This window comes from Nannospalax galili, unplaced genomic scaffold (assembly GCF_000622305.1).
Source record: "Nannospalax galili isolate Female #2095 unplaced genomic scaffold, S.galili_v1.0 scaffold180, whole genome shotgun sequence".
In the NCBI taxonomy this organism is placed as follows: domain Eukaryota; kingdom Metazoa; phylum Chordata; class Mammalia; order Rodentia; family Spalacidae; genus Nannospalax; species Nannospalax galili.
Window position 1 is genome coordinate 2,833,472 of NW_008348199.1, and position 10,503 is coordinate 2,843,974.

The 10,503-nt window shown below is 48.1% G+C and overlaps 1 pseudogene; it reads left to right on the forward strand.

Annotated features, from left to right (window-relative positions):
- Window positions 1-474: 474 nt before the first annotated feature.
- LOC103743508 lies at window positions 475-2,528 on the forward strand (annotated as a pseudogene).
- The last annotated feature ends 7,975 nt before the right edge of the window (window positions 2,529-10,503 follow it).

A 10,503-nucleotide genomic window follows, 5' to 3' on the forward strand; every position in this document is an offset into this window, starting at 1 on the left:
TGGGCTGGAAAGGTAGAGACAGTCAGAGGAAGCTAAGGTTTGGTACCCCTGGAGCCAGGCAGCTTAGTGGTGTCAAGTGGGAGCCGAATTTTTTTTTCTTTTTTTTTTTTTCTGTCTTTTTGAGGCAGGGTCTCCCTGTAGCCCCAGCTGGGCTTGAACTCACTATGTAGACCAGACAGACGGGCCTTGAGCTCACAGAGATCCACCTGCCTCTGCCTCCCAGGTGCTGGGACTCCAGGCATGCACCACCACGCCCGGCTGAACCTTTTGTGCAATGTGGAGCTCCTTCCAGGATCTGGGTTCAGAGACAGGACTAAGTCAGGACTGCCTAAAAGAACCACCTGACGGTCACTGCCAACGTGACAGATTTGGCTTCACCTAGGAGACACAGCTCTGGGCATGTCAATGAGGGTGATTCCAGAAAGGTCCAACAGAGCAGCGACAGCCCACCCTGAATGTGGGCAGCGCCATGCCATGGTCTGGGGTCCTGGACTGAATAATACGGAGAAAGCGAGCGGAGCAGCAGTGTTCATCTTCGCTCTGCTTCCTGACTTCGGTATGATGTGACCAGCTGCCTCAGGCTCCTGCTGCTCTGCCTTCCCACCCCGATGGACTGTATCCTCAAATTGTGAGCCCAAATGAATCCTTAAGCTATTTTTGTCATGTTTTTATCACAGCAGGGACAAAAGTAACATACCGTGTGCTACATTTCTAGTCAGCAAAGCAATAACTTTGAAAAACCCAGATACTATACTGAGTAAAAGCAGCCCAAAGGGCCAGAAAGATGACGTAGTGGTTACGACCATTTGCTGCACAATCATGAGGACCGGCACTCTTACTCACACAGCAAGCCAGGCAGCCCAATGCACACCTGTAACCCCAGCTCCAAGGAGGGCAGAGACAAGAGGATCACTGGGCTTGCTGGCTTCCAACCCAGCCAAGAAAACGAGAGCCCCAGGTTCAAAAAACCTTGCCTCAAAGGAATACCTTAAGTGTGACTGAGGGGGACCTTCAATGCCCTTTTTTGGCGTTGTATGAGCACACGCATGTGCACACCCATACACACGTGCACATATGAGCACACAAGTTTATGCACCTGGGCTTACTCATACATGTGCACATACTCACACATGCAAACACACACACACAAATAAATAAACCTTTAGAAAAAGAATCCCAGGCCAGGCATGGTGGCACACGCCTTTAATCCCAGCACTGGGGAGGCAGAGGCAGGCAGATCTCTGTGAATTTGAGGCCAACCTGGTCTCATAGTGAGTTCTAGGTCAGTCAGAGCTACACAATGAGACCCTGTCTCAAAAAGAAAGAAAAATGGCTGGGCACGGTGGCACATGCCTTTACTCCCAATACTTGGGAGGCAGAGGCAGGTGGATTTCTGTGAGAGAGAAGCCAGTCTGGTCTACACAGCAAGTTCCAGGTCAGCTGGGGCTACAGGGACCTTGTCTCAACAAAACAAAACCAAAAATAAAAAAGAAAGATAAATAAATAAAGCCCAGCACAAAAGAAAACACACAGTGCTAACATTCATAACTCTGTGTGCATGTGCACATGTGTGCATGTGGCCAGAAGTCGCTGTCAAGCATCCTCTTCAATCACTTTCCACATTATTTTTGAGGCAGGTCTCCCACTGAACCTAGAACTCACCAGTTTGGCTGGATTGGAGGGCCAGAGAGCTGTAGGGATCCTGTCTCCCCAATCCTGGGTGGGATTTGGGCCAGTGCTGCTGGCACACCCAGATTTTTACATGGGTGCTGGGATGAGACTCAGAAAGCACTTTACCAACTGTGCAATCTCCCTGGTCCTGTGACTGCACTTGTATGAAGTTTAAAACAAGCCAAAACTTAGGACTGGAGAGATGGCTCAGCAGTTAGGAGCACTGACTGCTCTTGCAGAGGACCCAGGTTCAGTTCCCAGCACCCACATGGCGGCTAACGACTGCCCATAATTCCAGTTCCAGAGGATTCAACGTCCTCTTCTGACCTCCAAGGGCATTGCACAACACAGGTGCACTTATATACATGCAGGCAATACACTTATACATATAAAAATAATTTTTAAAAAAAAAAAGAACGATGGGGCGTTCACGGCACCGGCACCGTGGGCAAGTGTCGTGGTCTGCGAACCGCCGGGAAGCTCCGTAGTCACCGACAGGACCAGAAGTGGTGTGATAAACCGTACAAGAAAGCCCGTTTGGACACAGCCCTTAAAGCCAACCGTTCAGAGGCGCTTCTCACGCCAAGGGAATCGTGCTGGAAAATGTAGGAGTTGGAGCTAAACAGCCAAATTCGGCTACCAGAAAGTGTGTCAGGTCCAGCTCATCAAGAATGGCAAGAAAATCACAGCCTTTGTGCCTAATGATGGTTGAAAACGATGAAGCTCTAGTTGTGGGATCTGGTCAGAAAGATCATGCAGTTGGTGATGTTCCTGGAGTCAGCTTTAAGATTGTTGAAGTAGCTAATGTGTCTATTTTGGCCCCGCACAGAGGCAAAAAAGAAAGACCAAGATCCTAAATGTTGACGACGGAAGCACAGTGGTAATAAATTTCCCTACGCCAAAAAAGAATCGTGGGTTGGGAGTTGGTGAGATGGGGGAACAAGGGGGCTTTCTGGTGTGACATAGAGGAGGTCACGTGGTGCACACACTGAGCTGACTGCTCATGTTTGTGCATGTTTGTGTGGGGGAATGAAAATCTGATACTAAATAAAATCCAGCACCACAAAGCACGATGGACCAGGCTCAAAACGTTCAAGGATGAGAAGTAAAAAAATGTACTTTTTTTTTTTGAGTTTCATACATGAGTATTGTATTTGCGTTATTTCCACATCTCCGGCTCCCCCTCGAACTCCTCCTATGTTCTCCTCCCACACAATTCCTTGACTTTGTCCTTGAATATTACTGTTATGTATACATACATATATTTATATATATACAGATGTATGTATGTACATAATGCACTGAGTCCACTTGGTAGTACCTGTGTTTAGGGCTGCCCACTTGAGATGGATTGCCTCTCAGGGAACTAGTCCCTGTAAAAAGTCTTAGACATGAATATACACCCTGATGTAACCCCAGGATCCAGGAAAATAGAAAGGAGCCATGGGGAGGGAGGTGGATAGGGAAGAGCTCAAGAGATGGGGATAGTAGGACATAGGCATTATCAAGGGGGAAATGGGGGGGTACATTAACTGAGGCAGGAGGGCTATGGGGGGAGAAGAAACAGAGATAAGTAGTTCTTAGGTGGTCTGAAAACCAAAGGGAAATGCAGTATTTGTAAGCCTGCTGAAATACAATATACATGTGAATGTGTTTTGCTGACGGTTACATGACAAAAATCACAGTGCCAGACAAGGGAAACCCGCCTTTGAGTTGTTGGTCAGGGTAGTTCAAGAGATTCCCAAATAAAACAGGCTATTGCCACAACCCACAATTGCCCACCAGAACTTGAAGATCAGACCCTATTGCTGAAGACAGGACATATTTCAGACACAGAACTTGGAGGGAGAATGAGGATTTTAACCAAGATTCAGATTTAACAAGACCAGCTTTACTGATGTCAAGAATAACATCGTAACTGAAAACAGCCCCAGCTTGTTGCAGAACAGGTTACTGAGCTCACTCAGCTCAGTACTGTGACCATTTCATCGTAACTTAACATAGACACACATCAGGCCAAAAGCCAAGTGGCTGGAGTGACCAAAATAACCTTCTCTGGTGTGGCCTGTCAGGGGGATGGAGAACAGGCCTCCACTACACCAGACAATTCCAGGAATCCAGGGCTGTGCGATATCGTCCCCTTTAGCATGGTGGACGCCCTGAGCAGCAGGCTGTGGATGTCCTCCAGCCATGGCTGCCAGTGTTGCCTGCCAGGAGCAGGCCCAAGGCCCTGGGTTATCATCAAGTCAGTCTGGTGGGAGGCAGCAGGCCACATGGTGTGGACAGGAAGGAGCTCCAGTCCTGTGGAATCTTCTCCCACCCAGAAATAACATCCTTTGACAGCCGGCTTATCAGAGCGATAGCAGGTTCTCTCAAAAACAATAACAGCCCAGAGGCTCCCGAGGCTCAACATGGACTTCAGCAGGAATGGGCAGTTGGGGACCCATGTGGGGGACCCTGGCTCTCAGGGCACCCTGGGAAGGGCCTCTCTGGCTAGGCTCCCCTCTCTGCCCTATGAAAACAGGACCTATGTAAAAGAATTTCCATTCATCCTTTCCACCTGACAGTCCCTCTGTTCCCATGTTACAGGAGAAGAAATGAGCTAGGCAGATGAAGTGGCACTTGGACAGGGTCTCCCAAGGTTCCACGGGGGGCAGGAGGCCTCTTCTTAGCCCAGGCCCATGGCCTCCTTTTCTCAGACTTTCTCAATTACCCCTTCTGCCTCAAAGAAAGAAGTGGACCAAGAGAGACTGACGCATTTCTGGATTTTTCCTCTTGTAGGAAATCATTTCTTTTTCTTTCAAGTTCTGTGGACATGTCCTTTCCTTGGGGGATATCACCTGTTACCATGTTCACCTGACAGGTACACAGTCGTGGGAGCCAGAAGAGGGTATTAGTGTCCTGCTCTATCATTCTCTGACTTATTTCTTTGAGGCAGGGTCTTGTATTGATCCTAGGGCTAGGCTGCTGGTCATCAAGCCCCAGAGAGCCTCCTGTCTCCACTCACCACAGCACTAGGGTTGCATGTGCACATGCAATCATGCCTAACTTTCTATATGGGCGCTGGAATCTAATCTCGGATCCCCGTGTTTATGCAGTAAGTGTCCCTACCCACCAAGCCATCTCCCCAGCCCCAAGAAATGTAAATAAAAGTACCAATGGTACCCTTCAGCCTCTGAGCTTTGGACAGGGAAGGCAAGGCCACACCCTGGCTCCAAGTGGACACCAGTGCCATCTTCATTAGGGCATCTAGGGATCACTTGAACATTGCGAATGTGTATGTTTTTGACCTAGGTGTCTTACTTTCTCCTTGCTGGGACAAAACATTCTGCAAAAGCAACTTAAGGGAGAGAGAGCTGATTTTGGCTCAGTTCTTGGGGGACACAGTCCATCATGGCAGGGAAGACATGGCCTTGGAATCAGGAGGCTGGCTGGTTACATTGCATCTGTGCTCTGGAAGCAGAGCACAATGAATGTATTTCCACTGCTCAGTTCCTTTTTCCCCATTTATATGGTCCCGGATCCCATCCAGAGAACCATGCCACCCACCATGGGCGGATCTTCCTCCTTCCATTACCTAATTCACACCATCCCCCAGAGGCCCATCTCCCAAGGGACTCTAGATTGTGTCAAGTTGAGAATTACCACTAACTGTCACGCTAGTGTTGCACGCAGGGACATACGGAGAAAGGGCCTTGCAGACAAAGAAAAGGAGCACCAGAAAGTGTGGGCTGGAGAGAGGATTCAGCAGTTAAGAGTGCTTGCTGCTCATGCCCCAGAACTGAATTTGGTTCCACACATCAGGAGGCTCACAATCACCTGTATCTCAAGCTCCAGGGAATGTGATACCCTCTCTGACCTCTGTGGAGACTGGCCCCAAATGACAGGCTCAGTGTGGCCCCAGCTTCCTGATCCTCCCTGATCTGCCATCCCTACTCAGCCTCCACTCCGTCTCTTGACCATCCACAGCTCACTTGCCTCTACCTCTGAGAACAACCAATGTGGAGCCTCCCCTCCCTCTGGGCTCAAGTTCCTTCTGATACCTACTGGCTCCCTGTAACTTCAGTGGTCCAGCCCCAAGCAATACATAATAAGATAGGACAAGAGATGTGGGCTATGGGGTGGTGTGGTGAGAGTGCTTGGCTCTTGGGAAGATCTGCTCCAACTCCCACATCTGGCTCTTGCTCTCTAAGCTGGAGGCACTGAGCCAGGGAAGAGAGATTTCCCAGTCTGATAGAGAGGGTATTGGTCTGGTCCCTCTCCCTCTACCCCTTTGTCCCATTCCCACCCCACAGGGAACTTAAACCTTGAATCTTCCTCTTGCTCTGGGGTGGACACATGTGCTCTGATCGGTGGGGTGGTCCTCATGAGAGGCTACTTTCTTTTCTTTCTTTTTTTTGGACAGGGTCTCACTATGTAGCCCTGGCTGGCCTGGAACTCCCTACGTAGACCAGGCTGACCTCAAACTGAAACTGACAGAGCTCCACCTGCCTCTGCCTCTGCCTCTGCCTCCTGAGTGCTGGGCTTAAAGTCATCTGCCACCGCACCTGGCTCAGAGGCTACTCTTGCATTAATAATAAATGATGTTTTTTTAACTGTTATTTAGAGGGCAGCCATGCAGAGAGGTTAGTCTTCTGTCACAGTTTGTACGGCAGTTCTTTGGGGGTACAAACCCATTCTTTTGTTGTTCCTCCTTGTCACAGATTGACTAGGAGGACTAGGGGGATGGGGGTTAGGCTCAGAGTTGGGGTGGAGTTCCTGGAGGAGCAGAAAAGATCAAGAGGGGAGTGAGGAGGGGCAGAAGATATGGCCCAGTGCTCTTCCAGAGGACCTGGGTTTGTTCCATGAACCCATATGGCAGCTAACAACCACCCTTAACCCCAGTTCCAGGGGATAAGATGCCCTCTTCTGTCCACTACAGGCATTAAACACACATATAAACAGGCAAAACACTCACACACATAAAAATAAATATATAGGGGCTGGACAGATGGCTTTACAGTTAAGAGCACTGATTGCTCTTGCAGAGGACCTGGGTTCAATTTCCAGCACCCACATGGTGGCTAACAACCATCTGTAACTCCAGTTCCAGGGGATCCAACACCCTCTGCTTTGCACAACATGGGTATACTTACATACATGCAGGTAATACACTCATATACATAAAATTAAAGTAAATAAATACATACACATAAAAATACACATAAAATAAAAATAACATGCACATAAAAATCAATGAGCCAGGCGTGATGGCACATGCCTTTAATCCCAGCACTTGGGAGGCAGAGGCAGGAGGATCTCTGTGAGTTCAAGGCCAGCCTGGTCTACATAGTGAGATCCATAGTGAGTTCCAGCTCCCTGTAGCTGGTGCTACAGGGAGACCCTGTCTCAAAACACACTAAAATAAATAAATAAATAAATAAATAAATAAATAAAAATTTTATAAAGAAGGGAGTGAGGCGAGGAGAAATAAATATCCAGGACTTTGACCCAAACAGCCCCCTCAGCTTCTGTCCCCAAAGAAATACCAGGTAAAGGCCTGCCTGCCTTCCCCAGATTGGAGATTCTTTACTGACCAGTCCAGTGTTGCACAGTGCACCCAGCCGTACAGTGATGACAAGTATTTGCATGTTGGAATGTCCTTCTGGACTTACAGCCCCACCTCCACAGTGTCTGTGAGCTGCTAGCACACAACTGGGAGGTGGCAGAGGTGGCGATGGGGACTTACTTGTGCATTTAGGGCTCACGTAGCTGCACCCTGCCAGACTTATCCCCACTTGCCAACCTGCTCAACACCACAACAGCATTCTTGGTCTCCGGCTGCCCATGGGCCATTTTCCTTTCTGAGCTCCAGACTGTCTGGGGATAATGCCCTGATCACACCCACACTGGGATTTTTTTTTTTTTTTTTTTTTTTTTTTTTTTTTTTTTTTTTAATGTGTATGAGTGTATTGCCTGCATGTATGTGAGTGCACCTGGCTGGCCTTGAACTCACAGAGATCTGCCTGCCTTTGCCTCTGGTGTGCTGGGATTAAAGACGTGCGCCACCACGCCCCGTCACACTTGGATTTCTTAAGTCCTTTAAGTCCTTTATAGACACGGCCCTGAAGAGCCAGCCCCAGCATCTGACCACTGCACAGTCTCATCCACAAGGCAAGGTTTATTGAACGCCTTCCACGAGGCAGGACCAGGCCAGGCCTGATCATGCCATCATGCGGTCTTCCACTGGGGCTGAGCAAGGCATGTCTTGAGGTGACAACATAGAAGTCAGGGTCTCAGAAGGACTTTCCTTCCAGGCCTCACAGTGGCCAGTGCAGGTTCAATGAAACCGTTCCACTAGATGGTGCTAGAAGAAAATGGTGAGGGATGGAAAAGGCTCAAGGACTGAAATAGGGCCATGGATGATCAGGAAGCCAAGGAAACAGAGCTCGCCAACCCCTCCTGAAGGACAGAGACAGTGCCATGAACGGCCGGACTTCCCAGCTTCAAATTCAGGCTCTGCGGTAAGGATGCACATTTCACTCATTGATGATGAAAATAAAAATACAAAATTGAGTACAAATTTTTGAATCATATAGATTTAGTGAGACGTGTGTGTGTGTGTGTGTGTGTGTGTGTGTGTGGTGTGTACGTGGTGTGTGTGTGTTCTGGGAATTGAGCCTAGCACATTGCACATGTTAAGTATGTGTTCCACTATTGAGCTAGACCCCAGCTCAAGAATTCAGTTCTTTTTAGGGGAATATGAAGGTGTATTAGTTACTTTTCTGTTGCTGAAACACTGACCAAAGCAACTATAAAAGGAAGAGCATTCCGGGCATGGTGGCGCACGCCTTTAATCCCAGCAATCGGGAGGCAGAGGCATGTGGATCTCTGAGTTCGAAGCCAGCCTGGTCTATATGGTGAATCCAGGACAGCTGGGGCTACAGGGAGACCCTGTCTCAAAAAGCCAAAAAAAAAAAAAGGAAAGGAAGAGCTTATTTAAGCTTACAGTTCCAAAGAAGCAAGAGTCCATCATGGCAGGGAGGCATGGTGGCAGAGGTGAGGAGCTGAAGCTAAGCTCTCACATCTTCAAGCAGACAAGAGAGTGACTCGAGATTGGCAAGGCTTAAGAACTCTCTAAGCCTGCCCCCCAGTGACATGCTTCCTCCAGCATGGCCACACCTTCTAAGACCTCCCAAAACAGCGCCACCAACTGGGGACAAAAGTGTCCAAATAGTTGGAGCCTATGGGGGACATTCTCATTCAAACCATCACAGGTGGTAATTTTCCCAGGTGGTTAGGCCTTAGAAGCTACCTTTGTGAATGGACTAGCCCTTGGGGGAGGCTTGGAGGGAGGGTGTTTACCCCTTTCACCATGTGAGGACACTGACCCTGCCAACATCTTGACCTTGGACCTCTAGAGCCTCCAAACCCATGAACATGAATTTCTGTTCTTTTAAGAATATTTTATTATTTTTATTTTATATGCCATGAGTGTTTTGCCTATATGTATATAAGTGCACCATGTGTGTACAATGCCTGCAAAGGCCTAGAGAGAGTTTGGAATACCCTGGAATTGGTGGAGTTTTAGACAGTTATTAGCCACTGTGTGGGTGCTGGGAATCAAACCCGGGTCCTCTGGAAGAACAGCAAGTGCTCTTAACCACTGAGCCATCTTTCCAGCCCTGTTCTTTTTAAATTACAGTCTTGAACAATTCATTACAGCAGCAGAAAGAGACTAAGATGGTTATGCCATGTGTTTGTGTGTGTGTGTGTGTGTGTGTGTGTGTGTGTGTGTGATGCTATGACTTCTGATCTTAACCAGTAAAACAGCTACCAGACAAGAGAGCGCGTGGTCTCCTAGAGGGCTAGACGAAAGTCCCTCAGAGTCTTCAAGAGACTCAATGCCTTCAGTAACAGGTCACAGAGGCAGGGAAGTCATGTTAGAATCAACAGGGTTTTAAAGGCCCTAAGTGTGACTTTCAGCATGGCCACACCTTCTAAGACCTCCCAAAACAGCGCCACCAACTGGGGACAAAAGTGTCCAAATACTTGGAGCCTATGGGGGACATTCTCAGTCAAACCATCACAGAAGTTTCCATTTTGATTGCCAACTTGTCATAACCAAGAATCACCTGAAAGCTTTAATTGAGGAATTATATAGATCAGGTAGACATGTCTGTGGGGACTGTCTTGACTGTTAATTGATGTGGAAAGACCCAGCCCACTGTGGGTGGCACCATTCCCTGGGTGGGGTCCTGAACTGGATCAGAAAGGAGAAAGTTAGATGAGAACAGAAACAGGCCAGGATCCACTCCTCTCTCTCTGCCCTTGATTGTGGGTATGCTATGCCCAGCTGCTAGAGTTTCTGCCTTGCCTCCTCCCAGTGATAGACTATAATCTGGATTTGTGAGTCAAATAAACCTTCTTCCCCTAAATTGCTTTTCGTCTGGTGTCTCATTGCAGCAACAGAAATGAAACCAGGGCAAAGAGGAAAGGGGACAATTTCTCTTAACGGGAACTGAAAATTATTGTTTCGTATCAATGAATCGATTACAAATGCAAAGAGTCTAAACTATGCAAAAGCAGGTGGTGGGCACAAGTTGACATGAAGTTTCATCCTGTCTAGTGTGTTAGCTGCACCAACTGTTCTTCTTGTTCAATTCTTTTGCTGAGTTTTGTGTCTTTCCTGTTACTGGCTTTCCTTAACACTTTCGGTTGGCTACTAATCTCTCTGATGGCTTCAGTCTGAGCATCTGACAGACCAGCTACTCCCCTTAGGGGAAGGCCTCAGTGATCCTTCAACTGTTTCCAGTCAACTGGGCATCTCTACCTGTTTTCTCGTAGGTCTCC